The sequence below is a fragment of the Bidens hawaiensis genome, unplaced genomic scaffold, assembly GCF_021521415.1.
Source record: "Bidens hawaiensis isolate Kalapana, Puna unplaced genomic scaffold, B.hawaiensis_p1.1 tig00003698_1, whole genome shotgun sequence".
Taxonomy (NCBI): Eukaryota; Viridiplantae; Streptophyta; class Magnoliopsida; order Asterales; family Asteraceae; genus Bidens; species Bidens hawaiensis.
The window spans coordinates 326,892-337,739 of NW_027491212.1; positions in this window are offsets into that span (position 1 = coordinate 326,892).

Consider the following 10,848-nt stretch of genomic DNA (forward strand, 5'->3'; position numbering starts at 1 on the left):
TGGATGAGGGAGAAGAGGTCATGAGTGCAATGCTGGCCATCGCCAATAAGATAGTATTTGGCTCTACTGGCTCTTCGTCGCAACGTAGGTGACCGTATATCCTTCATGATCGTATTGAAGCGGACGATCGTTTGATGAAGGACTACTTCAACGACAGACCTACATTTAACGACATTACGTTTCAACGTCGTTTTCGGATGTCTAGGCGTTTATTTTTGCGCATCGTGGGATATTTGGAGCGGGGGTTTACGTATTTTCAACAAAAACCCGACGCAAGAGGATATTTAGGATTCAACGCCATCCAAAAGTGTACTTCAGCTCTACGCATCCTCGCATAGGGATGATATCGGGACCATACCGGTACCGACCGGTCTCGGTCCCGAAAATCCCAGTCCCGAAAATTGTGAATTCTTGGTACCGGTACCGGAACCGAAATATTCGGTTCGGTACCGCTACCGGGACGATACCAGGATTTTGTAGGTAAAAATTTGGGAAATACCGGTCCCGTCCCGTCCCAAGATGGTGCATGCTCCTCCTCTTTGTCATCTTCCATCTGGTCAAGTGGCTCCACAACGACATCTTCACTCAGATCTGTGTAATCAGGTAGCTCCAATTCCATCTCTTCTATCACGCCCTCATCATCATTATTCCAGAATTCATCATCCGTTTCATAGACGGCTTCCTGCTCCTTGTAAGAAAAACTCTCATTTTGAATTCTAGCACTTATCTCTTCTAACCTAGCTTCGAGTTCCTCTATCTTACGGACTCTTTCTCTTTCGATTAACTTATCAAGCCTGGCTTCCAATTCCTTAATCTTTTGGAATCTTTCATGTTCCTCTTGTTAAGCTCTTTCCAATATCATCTCTTTCCAACATCTTCGATATAAAATACTCCTAAACTGACTCGATCTATTAAGCATATTAACTAGACTCGAAGAAACTAAAATATCCTAAAGACGACTAGACGCGCTAAATCTAAGACACGAACTCACAAGACACACCACAACTCGAGACACAAAAGACCAATTAATCAATTAAGTTCAATCAATGCTAGTTTTGCTATCGCCTGAGTATCCCTGGCAACGGCGCCAAAAACTTGATGTGCAAAACGCGGTCTAAAAATATTAACCTAACCTAGACACTCTAGTTTTAAATTTATAAACCTAGACTCTCCTAATGCTAGACCACTAGACAGACAAGTGTACCTATCAACTGTAGTAAAGCCTAATGAAGTCCGGATATCGAACCCAAAGGACACTACCGACACCTAAACTAGACTTTGACTAATAACTTAAATAAATAGATTTAATTGATTTTTGTATTTTTTTTATTATTAAATATAAACTAAATAATACTTACTCTAAAATTGACACGAAAACTAGGCACGGACAAATCGGACAAGAACTCAAATATGGGAAATAACTACCTAGGTAAGGAATCCTACTAGTCAACTCGTAAACTCTCGGAATTGGATTTATGATTGGTACCGTATTTTAAAAATATGAAATTTAAGGAATAATTAAAGTAAGCAAGATCACCTCCCGGTCTCACCAACAATACCTAAGAACCCTAAATATCATGTAAAGTTCAACGGTTTAATGATTCGGATCACTTCCCGGTTTCACCTTACCTAACTATGCTAAGGTACCCAAATACTAAATTACCTCCCCACCTCTCTAATCACAAAACACCCTAAGGCGTAAAAGGGTATTTTCAATTAATTCGGTTATAATTCGGATATGTAAGAATCTAAAGGAATCTAGAGTGACTCACTCCCGTGCAATCACTACCCAAACCCGCAAAAGACCTAAACTGATGACACTTAATTACCTTCCGGTCTCTCAAATAGCAGAATATAAAGTATCTCTAAACTCTCAATTGCCACTCCTATGGAATACGTTAATAATAAACCATAGACTAGTTGTAAACACACAGTAAACAACCTAATATGCATCCATACATGAAAGACATTCACAAAGACGTATATGGAACAAAAACTGATGATAAATTAATACCAAATACGCATACGCATCACAAACAAATAAAATACAAACTTTACCATAACATGAACCAATCAATAAATAATCTAAACCGAAAATAGTATGAGTCTAAAAAGTATTCATCCAAACCTAGGCAGTCTAACAATTTAGCCAATCATAATAATCGATGAAACAAGAATAAAAAATAAAGTGCGGTACATCGTAAAATAAATATAAATAGTTAAGCTGCTAGCCTGTGAGTTTAAATTAATTGAGCAGCCTACCTGCTTGCTTGTTAATTACTTTTTTTTTGAATTGACGTGGACTTTGTTTGAGCAGCTTGACGTGCTTGCTTGTTTGACTTTCTTTGTTCACGGATTCCCAGCAGGGGAGGCAAGCTGCTTCTTTGTTCAAAACCCTCTGGCGTGATCTCCAAGACAGCCAAGCTGCTTCGTGACTATCTCCTCTAGGGTCTTTATAATTTTTCCTTTTAATAACCAACCCACTAATATTTGTTTAAGGTTTCTTATTGGTTCCCCTTGTGTACTATACTGGCCCGACCACATAAACTGTGAATGACAAAATAATTTTTGTGCAGCTCACCATCTCTCTTGATCAAGCAAAATATAATATTTGTTGTATACGTTCACTGACCATGCATTACCTATTTGCCAATGTGTAACATATAAGTAGAAATCAACAAATTATTTAGTTGAATCATTTTTTTCTTTTTTTAACAATTCAACTTATGTTACGTTTTTGGCTAATGCATCTATAGTAATATATATAAACGAAGACATAAAAATCATACGTGTCGCGATGTGGTCGCTTTTCTTTTTTTGGAGTCACCAGATTTGCTTGATTTTTAAATGGAGGCTTCTCATGCATTTGACCCGAATTCATGGGTATGAGTCTTACCAAACCCAGATATTACTTAAACGGGTTATAACATCTCATTAAATTAAAATTTATTCCCACCAAATTATTTATGTAAAAATCCTATGAAATAGGATATAATAAAAAATAATATCTTATTTATTTTAAAAAAGATATATATATATATATATATTATTTAAATTAAAAACCAATTTGATAGTAAAAAAAAATATAAACGGGTCTTGGGTCTTATCAAACCATAAGTATATTATTAACTTTCATAAATATTATTTATAATTAAAAAACCAATTTCATAATAATAAAAATAAACGAGTCTTGGGTTTCATCAAAACCATATAGCTTTTAAACCGGGTTATAACATCTCATTTATTTGTGAAACAATTTATCATCAAACAATAAATATATTATTAACTTTCATAAAATAAAAAAATATAAATTAAAAAAATAAATAAATATTAAAACAAACAATATTAAATAACCCCCGTAATACGAGGGATAAAAACTAGTGTATATATATATATATATACACTTCATTCTTTTTAAAACTAGACATAAAAAAAACAAATAGATATAATTAGAATTTTGAACAAATACAAGAAATTGATCATCTGTTTTTATTGTTGAGAGTTGATTTACTCGCTTATCTCAACTTTAACAAAGTACTCCGTTTCAGCTCGTGTAATCGTAAAATCTTTAAAATCCAAATATGAGCCAATTAGACGAATTTTTCATAAAGAACAACTTTAAAGCCACTCAAAAGTGTGAGAAATAGTTATAATATTTATATATAATTTAGCTCATATCACTAGTCTATTTGGCATCCCCTTATAGCAAGGTGTTGTTAATGTATTCTTATTAACGATTTCATTATCCAAATTATTGCTATTATTTATTGTTTCGTATACAAGTTGTGGAATTTCCTATTATATACATATTTGTTCAAAACTATGAATTGCTCACCAACCTTTGTGTTGATAAACTTTATTTTATGCAATGTTACAGGTTTGACTTTTGGTTGACTCGAGATTGTGGAAAACACTCTATAAAGACTTTTAGGATATTAGCAAAATGAACAATATATTATTTGCTATATTTGTTATAATTGTCGTATGAATATTGTTATGTGACATTATGATTTTGTGAAATTAAATGAGTTGATTAAATATTAAACACTTTAATAGTGTCTTGTGTATTTGCCCAATCACGTTGCACCCCGGCATGTTCTGCCGCCTTTGGTCGGGGTTGACAGTACCGGTACCAACCGGTACCAGTATCGATTTTGCTCATCCCTATCCTCGTATACGGCAACACGACCAACATTAATGACAAGTATTTAAAGATGACTGAGAAAACGACGCGAGACTCATTGAAAAATTTTGCTTCGGTAAAATTTAAATTGTTAATGTTAATTATTGTTTTTAATATAAATATTTTTAATAATTTATTTGTATAAGAATAATATAATTATGCGATGGTCGTTATCTGAGGATTCCAACTTCAAACGGCCTGACTCGCATATACGATATACACGAAAGCAAACATTATTTTCCCGGCATGATCGAGAGTATAGATTGCATGCATTGGGAGTGGGCCAACTGTCCAACCGCATGGCGAGATCAATACATTCGTGATGACCATGGAGTACCAACGTTTAGTCTTCAAGCCATTTGTTCACACGACCTTTGGATTTGGTTGGCCTACTTTGGCTCTGTCGGGTCCAACAACGACATAAACGTTCTAAACGCGTCGCCCGTGCTAGAGTATTACATCAGCCGTAGCATACCGGTCTTACCGTTTTATACCAACGGTACCTTCTATCGTCACGGATACTATTTGGGAGATGAGATATATCCGGAGTACTCAATTTTCTTTTATTTAGTTAATTTAATAAAATTTAATAACTTAAAGGGTTTTTGTTTTTTTAGTTTAATTACAAAAATAAAATAATAAAATAATAGTGTTGTGGCAAAAAAAGGGCTACAAAACAATTACACCCTAAAAACAAATTCCTACCCTTTTGTGACTGGGTGCAACGTGCCCCAATTCGCACAATCTGTAGCCCCTCCACTACACATAGCCTAGTAGTTGGATCCACTTTTTTCTTTCTTTTTTAAACAACTAAGGTAGCGTTTGGTATGCAGGAATAACAGTGAGAATGGAATGATTCTTTACGTGGGAATGAAATAAGTTATGTTTGGATACTCAATGGAATAGAATCATTCTTTACACATGGAATCCAATTCCATCAAATCCATTCATTCCCACCCTCCTTTTTTTCATTCCAATCCTCCTTCAACCTACTTCCTCAACACCACCACCACCACTATCATAGCTACCTCCATCTTCTGACCGCCACCGCCACCGCCACCACCACCACCACCACCCGACCGCCACCGGCGTCGTCGCCGCCACCACCTCCACCGCCACCACCACCTTACCACCAACGATAGCACCGCTACCATCGTCGCCATACCACGACAACCATTGTCACCGTCGCCACCTGACCATCACCGCTACCACCGCTATCCCTGCCTGACCATCATAGCCACCACCGTCATCGCCCCCCAACCATCTCTATCACTGCTAATGCTATCATCGCATGACCACCACCACCACAACCAATGCCCCTGCCTCCTGACCTCCACCACCACCACCACCGTCGCCACCGCCACCACCATTTTTATCTCCGAAGCTACCACCGTCGCCATTGTAGTTTTTTTTTATTTTGGTAAGACATGAGTGTTTTTATTATTTCTATTTTTTTCCTACAATTTTTTTTGTATACCAAACATAAAGTAATAATTTATTTCATTTCTATATGTTAACCAAACAAAACAAATGAATGGCAATGATCCATTTCATTCCTTTGTCCATTCCATTCCTTCTCCCATTTCATTCCCCCCTCATTCCATTCATTTCAATCAAACATACCCAAATAATATGCTCCTAAATCCACCTAACTTGCCTACCGTGAGATTTTAACCCTCGACTTCCAAAGCAAGAGAACACTTATGATGCGTGCTGTGTAGCTTGTATAAAATGTGATAGATTGGATATTTAGCTTTTGCACAAGATCGTGTTTTAAATTTATAAAAGTGATTTCTACAAAGACTAAACACACACAAAATAGGCAAGTGTACCTATCGTATATGTAGAATAGTATTGGTAAGAACCAAGTATCGATCCGTGGACACAAATGTTTCTAATAATAAATCGTTGTTTTACTTCTATCGGAGGTTTTAATCATTTTGGGGTTAATTTTTGAACTTTTTTATAAAATATAAATACTTATATATAATATATAGGTGACCAAGATAAGAAATTCTAAACGAGTTATTCAATTATGCGAAGGTTACCATCTAAGATCAAGAATCCACTTCATTTTAGCATTGATAATTAATATGTAGACATGTGATAAACTTACCGTAGCAATATATGATAGATAACTCCTTAACCCAAAGTGAGCATCTTTGGCACTAAGGAGATAATATGCGCATTTTAAAGTCCACCCTTTCCTAACGTCATACCATCTCAATGATGTCAATTTAAGTTGGCAAGTAGTTTCGTTAAGTAGAAAGATTAGGATTGACTTCAATTTCTCGAATACCAATTCTAACAACTTCGGGTGATTGTAGTTCATCACACAACCTCCCCTTGGTTGATTTAAGTAGGTTATGATTACACATTCCATTAACATATGGTTTCTTTAGCTAATTTGATATCCTAAGCAAAGCCATTTTCGGATTACCAAGGTTTAGAAAAGACACCATAACTTATATCTCATCATTTCTAAGTACAATATAAGGATCCATGTTTCGATAATGTATCAAAGTATTTCTATCTTTCAAGAACATGAATCGATCATGAACGATTGCCAAAGAGATTGACAACCACCAACTTTGAATTAGTGATTTAAGATGGTGAAACATTTCTCATCAAAAGATAATTGTAATATAACCATGTACTTAACTAGACTACATCACATGTCTTGATTACTTATCAAGTAAAACAAAGCTTCTTCATAGATTTTAGATGGTAAAAGGAGTTTAGCTCATAATGAGCATTATGATGAACATTAAGATGATTGATAATAACAAATACATGATTAAACTTGGAACAATCTAACCAAATGTAGATGAATCCTTCTTCTTAATGATGGGGATGATGGTTGATGATGATGATTAGTGGTGATGACCTTCAAACCTTCAAACTATTCACTAGATCTTCAAGGTGAGTGTTAGTGTGTGTTTTTATAAGAGAGAATCGGATAGAAATCTTTTCAAGGCACACTTGATGAATGCAACATGAGCCACTATTTATAGGCAATCCGGATGGTGAGGCACGGCCCAGTGCTTGATGAGCACGACCCCGTGTATTTTTATGACATGTGTCAGATTTGTTTTGTCTTTTGTGTGAGCTGGCAACGGCCCCGTGGTTAGCAGGCACGGTCCGTGCTTTTTAGTGATATGTGCTCAATTCTTCTTTGTCTTTTCTGCATTCCTGTCCACGGCCCTGTGCATGCTGAGCACGGCCCCGTGCTTTTGTTCTCAGATTTTGTCTTTTCTTGTTCCATAAGCATGGGGGCGTGTTTCTTGAGACATGGGGGCGTGTTTCTTTGTTTTCTTGTGTTTTCTTCTGTTTTTCTTCGTCTTTTTGCTTGTTTCTTCGTTTGAGGTTTGGTTTCACCTGAAATTACATTTTATTATGATAAGTAGCCTTTTATGCTATGTTATTAGATAGAAATTGCAGTTTTTAGAGATTATTTGATGCTGAAAAGATGTATATTTCTATGTAAATCAAACATCCCCACACTTGAACATCCCTTTTATGCTATGTTACACGATCGCCGATTTTAAATTCTTTATTTCGTTTTAAATGAGCGTCGTGTACGCGTTTAGTCTTTCCTTTGTAGGACCAGGAATTTTCATAGGCCATTGTTCTTAGTTCCTCGAGCTCACAAATTTGATCTTCCCGGTTTGCTCCGGCGGACGTTAGATCAAGGTTCACTGCTCTAAGGGCCTAGTAGGATTTGTGTTTCAATTCTTCTGGTAGATGACATGCCTTCCCGTAAACGAGCTTGAAGGGTGTCATTCCTATGGGAGTTTTGTAGGCCGTCCTAAGGGCCCACAATGCGTCATCTAATTTTTCTGCCCAATTTATGCGATTCATCCCCACACTTCTTTCCGATTCTCTTAATTACTCGATTCGAGACTTCCACCTGTCCACTGGTCTGCGGGTGATATGGTGTTGCCAGGCGGTGGTGAACCCCATATCGTGCTAAGACCTTGTCCATCAGGGTGTTACAGAAGTGAGTACCTCTGTCGCTGATGAGGGCTTTTGGTGTTCCGAATCTTGAGAACAACTTTTTCAGAAATCGTACAACTACTCGAGCATCGTTAGTGGGAAGAGCTTGTGCTTCTACCCATTTAGATACGTAATCGAGTGCTACAAGAATGTATTTGTTTCCGAATGAGTTAGGAAACGGCCCCATGAAATCTATTCCCCATACATCAAAGATTTCACAAATTTGAATGCCCTTTTGAGCCATCTAATTTTTCGATGACATGTTCCCGGCTCTTTGACAACCATCGCATGCTTGGATCAAAGTTTGTGTATCTTTGTATATAGTGGGCCTGAAAAATCCTGCATCAAACACTTTCCTGACCGTGGTAGCGGTACCATGGTGTCCGCCTGTTGGTCCTTCATGACAGTGTTTGAGAATGTCTAAGGCCTCCTTGCCTGCTACGCACCTACGAATGACTTGATCCGCACCTATCCTAAATACGTATGGATCTTCCCAGAAGTAAAACTTAAGATCGGAGAAGAATTTCTTTCGCTGTTGATGGGTAAGTCCTTTTCTGAGAATCTTACAAGCTAAGTAATTTGCGAAGTCGGCATACCAAGGACTTTCGTCTTTTTCCTTTATTACGTCTTGAATGTGCATGAGGACTTCATGTGGGAAATTATCATTGATAATTTCCTTGTGAAGTTCTTCGGGGGTTGGACATTCTAAACGTGAAAGATGGTCTGCATTTTCTGCTCCTTTCTTATCTTTAACTTCGATATCGAATTCTTGGAGTAGTAGGATCCACCGGATGAGTCTAGGGTTGGCATCTTGTTTGTTGAATAGGTATCGTATTGCGGCATGATCGGTGTAAACTATGGTTTTGGAAAGAACTAGGAATGATCTAAATTTTTCAAAGGCAAAAACTACTGCTAGTAACTCTTTTTCTATTGTGGTATAATTTTCTTGTGCATCGTTAAGAGTTTTACTGGCATAGTAAATTGGGTGAAAGTGTTTTTCTTTGCGTTGTCCGAGTACGGCTCCAACTGCAAAGTCGCTTGCATCGCACATGATTTCGAATGGAAGGGTCCAATCGGGTGTGGTCATGATTGGTGCGTTGACAAGTTTGTCCTTCAGTGTATTGAATGACTCAACAAATTACTCAGAGAAGACGAATGGTGCGTCTTTTTCTAGAAGTTTGGTCATAGGTCTTGAGATTTTTGAGAAGTCTTTAATGAAGCGGCGGTAGAAACCTGCGTGACCTAGAAAACTTCTAATGCCTTTGACTGAAGTTGGTGGCGGAAGTTGGGATATGGTTTCTATTTTGGCCCTATCAACTTCTAGTCCGTTTTGAGAAATCTTGTGTCCTAAAACGATGCCTTCCTTTACCATAAAATGACATTTTTCCCAGTTGAGCACTAGATTTACTTCTTCACACCTAGCTAACATTTTGTCTAGGTTTTTCAGGCAATGATCGAAAGAGTCTTCAAAGACTGAGAAGTTGTCAATGAAAACCTCCATAGAGTTTTTGATCATTTCATGAAAGATGGCTACCATGCAGCACTGGAAGGTGGCTGGAGCATTACATAGTCCAAATGTCATTCTTCGGTAGGTGAAGGTTTCGTATGGACATGTAAAAGTAGTTTTCTCCTGATCTTTAGGAGCAATGGGAATCTGAAAGTATCCGGAAAATCCATCAAGAAAACAGTAGAACATTTTTCCAGACAATCGTTCGAGCATTTGGTCTATGAAAGGAAGTGGAAAATGATCTTTTCTTGTGGCATCATTAAGATTCCGGTAATCAATGCAAACTCGCCAGCCTGTGATGGTTCTCATGGGTATTAGTTCGTCCTTCTCGTTCATTACGACCGTCATTCCTCCCTTCTTGGGTACTACCTGAACGTGACTTACCCGAGGTGAGTCTGAGATTGGGTAGATTAATCCGGCATCAAGCAGTTTGATTACTTCCTTCTTCACCACATCTTGCATGTTTGGATTGAGACGTCTTTGATGTTGGACCACGGGTTTGTATTCTTCTTCCATGAGGATTTTGTGAGTACAAAAGGAGGGACTGATGCCCTTGATATCCATGATCTTCCATGCGATAGCCTTCTTATGGTTTTTGAGAACCTTAAGAAGTTCGTCTTTCTCTTCTTTGGAAATGTGAGATGAAATAATTACTGTGAGTTGAGAGTCTTTTTCTAGAAAGGCGTATTCGAGATGGTTTGGTAGTTCTTTTAACTCTAAGGCTGGTGGTTCTTCAATTGATGGCTTTGATTTTTCATTATTTTCACTGATTTCGCATATTATTTCTGATTCTTCTTGGTAATTGTTGTTGAGATTTTCGTTTTCTAAAATGGGTTTGTTGAGTGTTTTGTCTAAGACTTGTGTTTCTATGGGAGTATTAATGGAGGAATCTCGCATATAGCAACTTACGATGGAGTCTATGATGTCAACACAATATAAAGTGTCATCGTGTTGTTGCGGATATTGCATAGATTTTCCTATGTCAAAAGTGATTGCCTCGTCATTGACCATGAGAGTGAGTTTACCGGTGCAAACATCAATGATAGCCTTTGCGGTGGCTAAAAAGGGTCTACCTAAAATTAGAGGTACACTTTTGTCTTCCTCCATGTCTAGAATCACAAAATCTACTGTGAAAACAAATTTGTCAATTTTGACAAGCATG